This window comes from Prionailurus bengalensis, chromosome X, assembly GCF_016509475.1.
Source record: "Prionailurus bengalensis isolate Pbe53 chromosome X, Fcat_Pben_1.1_paternal_pri, whole genome shotgun sequence".
Lineage (NCBI taxonomy): Eukaryota > Metazoa > Chordata > Mammalia > Carnivora > Felidae > Prionailurus > Prionailurus bengalensis.
This window is the reverse complement of record NC_057361.1, coordinates 66,015,676-66,024,699: the sequence shown is the minus strand read 5'-3', so window position 1 is coordinate 66,024,699 and position 9,024 is coordinate 66,015,676. Positions and strand designations below refer to the sequence as shown.

At 39.7% G+C, this 9,024-nt stretch overlaps 1 non-coding gene across 1 annotated transcript; it reads right to left on the bottom strand.

Moving 5' to 3' along the window:
* Positions 1 to 217: 217 nt before the first annotated feature.
* LOC122478104 lies at positions 218 to 325 on the bottom strand. Its single transcript, XR_006295863.1, has one exon. It is a non-coding gene; the product is annotated as a U6 spliceosomal RNA (small nuclear RNA).
* Positions 326 to 9,024: the final 8,699 nt, after the last annotated feature.

The window sequence follows — 9,024 nt, the reverse complement described above, 5'->3', positions numbered from 1 at the left end:
TAATACATGTAGTTGTTGCCTCAGTGTGTTTGTGGGAGGTGAGCTCAAGATTCTCCTACTCTTCTTCCTTTGAGATCGATTTTCTCTTGCCATTTTCAAAATTCTCTCTTTGTCCTTGACTTGGGACAATTTAATTATAATATGTCTAGTGTAATACTTTGGTTGATACTTTTTTAGGACATTTTACCTTCATGAATGTGGATGTCCATTTCTTTTCCTCAAATTGGGAGACTTCATGAATTTGTGTAACATCCCTGTGCAGGCACCATGCTAATCTTCTTGATTTATTTCCAATTTTTAGTATATGTGCTGCTGAAGTGAGAACATACTATTTTTAGTAGGTTTATTTATATGTATTTTTATTTCTTAATGCAAATACAAGCAAACTTGAATACTCATACTTTATTCCCATTTTACACAAAAGATAGCATGCTTTAAACATTGCTTTGTAGTTTCCTTTTTTTCACTTGATATATCCTGGAGTCTTTGCAGTACATAGGGATATTCCTTATCATTTATTAATAGCTGTATTATATTCCATTCTGTGGATAAAACATGGCTAATTTTACAAGTGTACCATAGTTGTCCACTGAGTCGTTTTCAATCTTGGATTATTACAAATAATCTTGTAATGAATAACCTTGCACATATTCTGTATGATATGTGTTTTTGTGTTTGCGTTCTGTAGGATTGTTTCCAGAAGCGGAAATGCTGAGCCAAAAGATATATACCTTTAAATTGTTCACAGATAGAACCAAATTTTACCCCATAGGTGTATTATTTTGCTTTTCCCACCAGTTACATGTGAGAATAACTGTCTTCTCACTATATTATTGAGTGTGCTATAATAAAAAAAGAAGTGGCATTTCACTGTAGTTTCATTTTAAAATTCTGTTATTATGAGTGAGGTTGTGCATCTTCAATATTTTCAGGAACATTGCTATTTCTTATACTGTGAATCGTCTGTTAATGTTTTCCCCACATTTCATATTGAATTGTTAGTCTTTTTTATGAATTTTATGAGAATTATTTATGTTGGAAATATTAGATCTCTTTTTGTGACACAAATTGTATTCCTTCAGTTTGCCATTTGTCTTTTGACCTCGCATAGGGTATTTTTTAATAAAAGTTTTAAATGCTTCATGTAGTCAATTCTATCAATCTTTGCACTGCTTTGTGGTATGGTTTGAGCTATGGCTTTTGCTTTCTTTTCCAAATTACAACCCAGTTGTCCCAAAACCATGTATTACAAAGTTTAAGTACACTATTACCACATGTTCTTAAATTTATGTCTGGAATTTGTAGTTTTTTCAAATGGTTAATCTATCTGTTAATATCATGCTGATTTAATTACTTAGCATTTATACTATGTTTACATATCTGGATAGCTTGTGTTTTGTATTCTTATATAAAATGGTTATTCATATAAGGCCACATAAGAAGACAGAGGAGAGGCTCAGAAGAAAGAAAATTCACTATACTCACAGATTCTAGAGACAGAAGCCATGCCATGCCATGATGTGCTACATGGAAATACACCTGGGTGTTCAGGAAGTAGAAGACAAGAGCAAAGGGAAGGTTTGGGCCACTGTATTTATTGGGATTTCTGCAGGAAAAACAAACTTGGGAAAGGTGAGCAGCTTGGGGCTTCTAGTTTGATTTCAGTGGACTCTCAGGGTTTGTCCCTAGTTGCCTGGCACCTGGCCATGGGATGATTAAAGCAGAGGAATATTGCCTCCTGGGATGAGTGGGCCAAATAGAGGAGGTGTGGCTTTGAACTGGTTATTTTGTATATCAAAACACCATCCCTGATGAGCTCTTTGCTATCACTAAATATTGGCTAGTTTCAGGAGGGGTAGTTTCTCCCCATCCAGAGGTCAAAACATCATAGTATCAGAATTATTTTAGTTATAATACAGATGGTACGCCTCATACTTTTTTCATTTTCATTATTCTTCTGGCCCTTTTCTTTAAAAAATGTAATTTACATACCCTGCTCTGTTGGAGATCAAATTTGGCTGGGGTTTCTTGGGATTCTTCAAGTGAGAAAACAGATTGTATAACTACAAGAAAGCATTTTAGGGGTGGTGATGGTGCCATGTACATACATGGAGTGTGGCTACTCACATCACTGACGATGTCCCTGGAGGCCTTGGCCGCCACAATCGGGATGGCATCACTTCGCAGAAAGGTGGAGAGGAGTTGCGGCAAGATGGTGGCTTAGGAGGACGCTGGGCTCACCGCACGTCCTGCTGATCATTTAGATTCCATCTACACCTGCCTAAATAACCCAGAAAACCGCTAGAGGATTAGCAGAACAGAGTCACCGGAGCCAAACGCAGACGAGAGGCCCACGGAAGAGGGTAGGAAGGGCGGCGAGGCGGTGCGCGCTCCACGGACTGGCGGGAGGGAGCCGGGGCGGAGGGGCGGCTCGCCGGCCAAGCAGAGCCCCCGAGTCGGGCTTGCAAAAGCGGAGGGGCCGGGCGGACTGTGTTCCGACAGCAAGCGCGACTTAGCGTCTGGGAGGTCAGAAATTAACAGCTCTGCTCGGAAAGCGGGAAGGCTGGAGGACAAAGGGAGGGAGAGCTGCTGAGCCCCCTGACGACAGAGCTCAGTTTGGTGGGGAACAAAGGGGCTCGCCAGCGCCATTTCCCCCGCCCATCCCCCAGCCGAAATCCCAAAGGGAACCGGTTCCTGCCAGGGAACTTGCTCGCTCCGCGCAAACACCCAACTCTGCGCTTCTGCGGAGCCAAACCTCCGGCAGCGGATCTGACTCCCTCCCGCTGCCAAAGGGCCCCTCCTGAAGTGGATCACCTAAGGAGAAGCGATCTAAGCCTGCCCCTCCTGCCCCCGAGCACCTTGCCTACCCACCCCAGCTAATACGCCAGATCCCCAGCAACACAAGCCTGGCAGGGTGCAAGTAGCCCAGACGAGCCACACCACCCCACAGTGAATCCCGCCCCTAGGAGAGGGGAAGAGAAGGCACACACCAGTCTGACTGTGGCCCCAGCGGTGGGCTGGGGGCAGACATCAGGTCTGACTGCGGCCCCGCCCACCAACTCCAGGTATACACCACAGCACAGGGGAAGTGCCCTGCAGGTCCTCACCACGCCAGGGACTATCCAAAATGACCAAGCGGAAGAACTCCCCTCAGAAGAATCTCCAGGAAATAACAACAGCTAATGAGCTGATCAAAAAGGATTTAAATAATATAACAGAAAGTGAATTTAGAATAATAGTCATAAAATTAATCGCTGGGCTTGAAAACAGTATACAGGACAGCAGAGAATCTCTTGCTACAGAGATCAAGGGACTAAGGAACAGTCACGAGGAGCTGAAAAACGCTTTAAACGAAATGCATAACAAAATGGAAACCACCACAGCTCGGCTTGAAGAGGCAGAGGAGAGAATAGGTGAACTAGAAGATAAAGTTATGGAAAAAGAGGAAGCTGAGAAAAAGAGAGATAAAAAAATCCAGGAGTATGAGGGGAAAATTAGAGAATTAAGTGATACACTAAAAAGAAATAATATACGCATAATTGGTATCCCAGAGGAGGAAGAGAGAGGGAAAGGTGCTGAAGGGGTACTTGAAGAAATCATAGCTGAGAACTTCCCTGAACTGGGGAAGGAAAAAGGCATTGAAATCCAAGAGGCACAGAGAACTCCCTTCAGACGTAACTTGAATCGATCTTCTGCACGACATATCATAGTGAAACTGGCAAAATACAAGGATAAAGAGAAAATTCTGAAAGCAGCAAGGGGTAAACGTGCCCTCACATATAAAGGGAGACCTATAAGACTCGTGACTGATCTCTCTTTTGAAACTTGGCAGGCCAGAAAGAATTGGCAAGAGATTTTCAGGGTGCTAGACAGAAAAAATATGCAGCCAAGAATCCTTTATCCAGCAAGTCTGTCATTTAGAATAGAAGGAGAGATAAAGGTCTTCCCAAACAAACAAAAACTGAAGGAATTTGTCACCACTAAACCAGCCCTACAAGAGATCCTAAGGGGGACCCTGTGAGACAAAGTCCCAGAGACATCACTATAAGCATAAAACATACAGACATCACAATGACTCTAAACCCGTATCTTTCTATAATAACACTGAATGTAAATGGATTAAATGCGCCAACCAAAAGACATAGGGTATCAGAATGGATAAAAAAACAAGACCCATCTATTTGCTGTCTACAAGAGACTCATTTTAGACCTGAGGACACCTTTAGATTGAGAGTGAGGGGATGGAGAACTATTTATCATGCGACTGGAAGCCAAAAGAAAGCTGGAGTAGCCATACTTATATCAGACAAACTAGACTTTAAATTAAAGGCTGTAACAAGAGATGAAGAAGGACATTATATAATAGTTACAGGGTCTATCCATCAGGAAGAGCTAACAATTATCAATGTCTATGCACCGAATACCGGAGCCCCCAAATATATAAAACAATTACTCATAAACATAAGCAACCTTATTGATAAGAATGTGGTAATTGCAGGGGACTTTAATACACCACTTACAGAAATGGATAGATCATCTAGACACACGGTCAATAAAGAAAAAAGGGCCCTGAATGAGACATTGGATGAGATGGACTTGACAGATATATTTAGAACTCTGCATCCCAAAGCAACAGAATATACTTTCTTCTCGAGTGCACATGGAACATTCTCCAAGATAGATCATATACTGGGTCACAAAACAGCCCTTCATAAGTTTACAAGAATTGAAATTATACCATGCTTACTTTCAGACCACAATGCCATGAAGCTTGAAATCAACCACAGGAAAAAGTCTGGAAAACCTCCAAAAGCATGGAGGTTAAAGAACACCCTACTAACGAATGAGTGGGTCAACCAGGCAATTAGAGAAGAAATTAAAAAATATATGGAAACAAACGAAAATGAAAATACAACAATCCAAACGCTTTGGGACGCAGCAAAGGCAGTCCTGAGAGGAAAATACATTGCAATCCAGGCCTATCTCAAGAAACAAGAAAAATCCCAAATACAAAATCTAACAGCACACCTAAAGGAACTAGAAGCAGAACAGCAAAGGCAGCCTAAGCCCAGCAGAAGAAGAGAAATAATAAAGATCAGAGCAGAAATAAACAATATAGAAACTAAAAAAACTGTAGAGCAGATCAACGAAACCAAGAGTTGGTTTTTTGAAAAAATAAACAAAATTGACAAACCTCTAGCCAGGCTTCTCAAAAAGAAAAGGGAGATGACCCAAATAGATAAAATCATGAATGAAAATGGAATTATTACAACCAATCCCTCAGAGATACAAACAATTATCAGGGAATACTATGAAAACTTATATGCCAACAAATTGGACAACCTGGAAGAAATGGACGAATTCCTGAACACCCACACGCTTCCAAAACTCAATCAGGAGGAAATAGAAAGCTTGAACAGACCCATAACCAGTGAAGAAATTGAATCGGTTATCAAAAATCTCCCAACAAATAAGAGTCCAGGACCAGATGGCTTCCCAGGGGAGTTCTACCAGACGTTTAAAGCAGAGATAATACCTATCCTTCTCAAGCTATTCCAAGAAATAGAAAGGGAAGGAAAACTTCCAGACTCATTCTATGAAGCCAGTATTACTTTGATTCCTAAACCAGACAGAGACCCAGTAAAAAAAGAGAACTACAGGCCAATATCCCTGATGAATATGGATGCAAAAATTCTCAATAAGATACTAGCAAATCGAATTCAACAGCATATAAAAATAATGATTCACCATGATCAAGTGGGATTCATTCCTGGGATGCAGGGCTGGTTCAACATTCGCAAATCAATCAACGTGATACATCACATTAACAAAAAAAGAGAGAAGAACCATATGATCCTGTCAATCGATGCAGAAAAGGCCTTCGACAAAATCCAGCACCCTTTCTTAATAAAAACCCTTGAGAAAGTCGGGATAGAAGGAACATACTTAAAGATCATAAAAGCCATTTATGAAAAGCCCACAGCTAACATCATCCTCAACGGGGAAAAACTGAAAGCTTTTTCCCTGAGATCAGGAACACGACAAGGATGCCCACTCTCACCGCTGCTGTTTAACATAGTGCTGGAAGTTCTAGCATCAGCAATCAGACAACAAAAGGAAATCAAAGGCATCAAAATTGGCAAAGATGAAGTCAAGCTTTCGCTTTTTGCAGATGACATGATATTATACATGGAAAATCCGATAGACTCCACCAAAAGTCTGCTAGAACTGATACAGGAATTCAGCAAAGTTGCAGGATACAAAATCAATGTACAGAAATCAGTTGCATTCTTATACACTAACAATGAAGCAACAGAAAGACAAATAAAGAAACGGATCCCATTCACAATTGCACCAAGAAGCATAAAATACCTAGGAATAAATCTAACCAAAGATGTAAAGGATCTGTATGCTGAAAACTATAGAAAGCTTCTGAAGGAAATTGAAGAAGATTTAAAGAAATGGAAAGACATTCCCTGCTCATGGATTGGAAAAATAAATATTGTCAAAATGTCAATACTACCCAAAGCTATCTACACATTCAATGCAATCCCAATCAAAATTGCACCAGCATTCTTCTCGAAACTAGAACAAGCAATCCTAAAATTCATATGGAACCACAAAAGGCCCCGAATAGCCAAAGGAATTTTGAAGAAGAAGACCAAAGCAGGAGGCATCACAATCCCAGACTTTAGCCTCTACTACAAAGCTGTCATCATCAAGACAGCATGGTATTGGCACCAAAACAGACACATAGACCAATGGAATAGAATAGAAACCCCAGAACTAGACCCACAAACGTATGGCCAACTCATCTTTGACAAAGCAGGAAAGAACATCCAATGGAAAAAAGACAGCCTCTTTAACAAATGGTGCTGGGAGAACTGGACAGCAACATGCAGAAGGTTGAAACTAGACCACTTTCTCACACCATTCACAAAAATAAACTCAAAATGGATAAAGGACCTAAATGTGAGACAGGAAACCATCAAAACCTTAGAGGAGAAAGCAGGAAAAGACCTCTCTGACCTCAGCCGTAGCAATCTCTTACTCGACACATCCCCAAAGGCAAGGGAATTAAAAGCAAAAGTGAATTACTGGGACCTTATGAAGATAAAAAGCTTCTGCACAGCAAAGGAAACAACCAACAAAACTAAAAGGCAACCAATGGAATGGGAAAAGATATTCCCAAATGACATATCGGACAAAGGGCTAGTATCCAAAATCTATAAAGAGCTCACCAAACTCCACACCCGAAAAACAAATAACCCAGTGAAGAAATGGGCAGAAAACATGAATAGACACTTCTCTAAAGAAGACATCCAGATGGCCAAGAGGCACATGAAAAGATGCTCAGCGTCGCTCCTTATCAGGGAAATACAAATCAAAACCACACTCAGGTATCACCTCACGCCAGTCAGAGTGGCCAAAATGAACAAAACAGGAGACTATAGATGCTGGAGAGGATGTGGAGAAACGGGAACCCTCTTGCACTGTTGGTGGGAATGCAAATTGGTGCAGCCGCTCTGGAAAGCAGTGTGGAGGTTCCTCAGAAAATTAAAAATAGACCTACCCTATGACCCAGCAATAGCACTGCTAGGAATTTATCCAAGGGATACAGGAGCACTGATGCATAGGGCCACTTGTACCCCAATGTTCATAGCAGCACTCTCAACAATAGCCAAATTATGGAAAGAGCCTAAATGTCCATCAACTGATGAATGGATAAAGAAATTGTGGTTTATATACACAATGGAATATTACATGGCAATGAGAAAAAATGAAAAATGGCCTTTTGTAGCAACGTGGATGGAACTGGAGAGTGTGATGCTAAGTGAAATAAGCCATACAGAGAAAGACAGATACCATATGGTTTCACTCTTATGTGGATCCTGAGAAACTTAACAGGAACCCATGGGGGAGGGGAAGGAAAAAAAAAAAAAGAGGTTAGAATGGGAGAGAGCCAAAGCATAAGAGACTGTTAAAAACTGAGAACAAACTGAGGGTTGATGGGGGGTGGGAGGGAGGAGAGGGTGGGTGATGGGTATTGAGGAGGGCACCTTTTGGAATGAGCACTGGGTGTTGTATGGAAACCAATTTGTCAATAAATTTCAGAAAAAAAAAATGTAATTTACATGAAGTAAAATATTCAAATTTTAAAGTGTAGAATTAATGAGGTTTTAAAAATAGATACACCTTTGTAATAACCAACCTAATTAAGGTATACAACAATTTTATCACTTCATTAACTTTCATCATAGATTTTTCCAGTCAGTCTCCAGACCCCCAGAGGCAATCATCATCCTACTTTTTACACCATAGATAAGTTTTTAGTGTTCTAGGACTTAAAAATGGAAATAAATACAATGTGTTCTTTTGTAATTGGTTTCATTGATTCAAAAAATATTCATTTATATTTTTGTTATTATGTATTTTGGTTGTGAATTAATTTTCACTGATGAGTAGTATTCTATTTTATGGACACATTACAATTTATTTATCTTTTCATGTGTTTAAAAACATAGTGATTGTTTATAGTCTTTAGCTACTGTGAATAACACTGCCTTGGGCATTATTATACAAAATTTTGTGAGCTTATCTTTCCATTTCTCTTCAATGAATGAGTGGATCATAAGGTACAAGTAGATATACAGATATAGATGATATATAGATGATATAAATAAATATATACACATAGATACAGCTATACATATAGATATCCAAACTGTTTTCCAAAGTGGTACTTTCATTTTACACTCCCACAAGCATTGTAGGAGCATTCCAGTTGCTCCACATCCTTACTAACATTTCGTGTTATCAGTCTTTTTAACTCTAGCCATTATAGCTTGTTTGAAGTGCTATTATTTTTGTCTGTTGAGAATTTCTCACGTGCTAATTAGTCAAAATATTTACTTTTGTAAAGTTTTTATTCAAGTCCTGTCCATTTTAATTGGTTAGCCATTTTTAAAAATTAATGAATAGTAAGAGATCTTTATATAGTCTGGTTTAGAGTCCTTTGATATG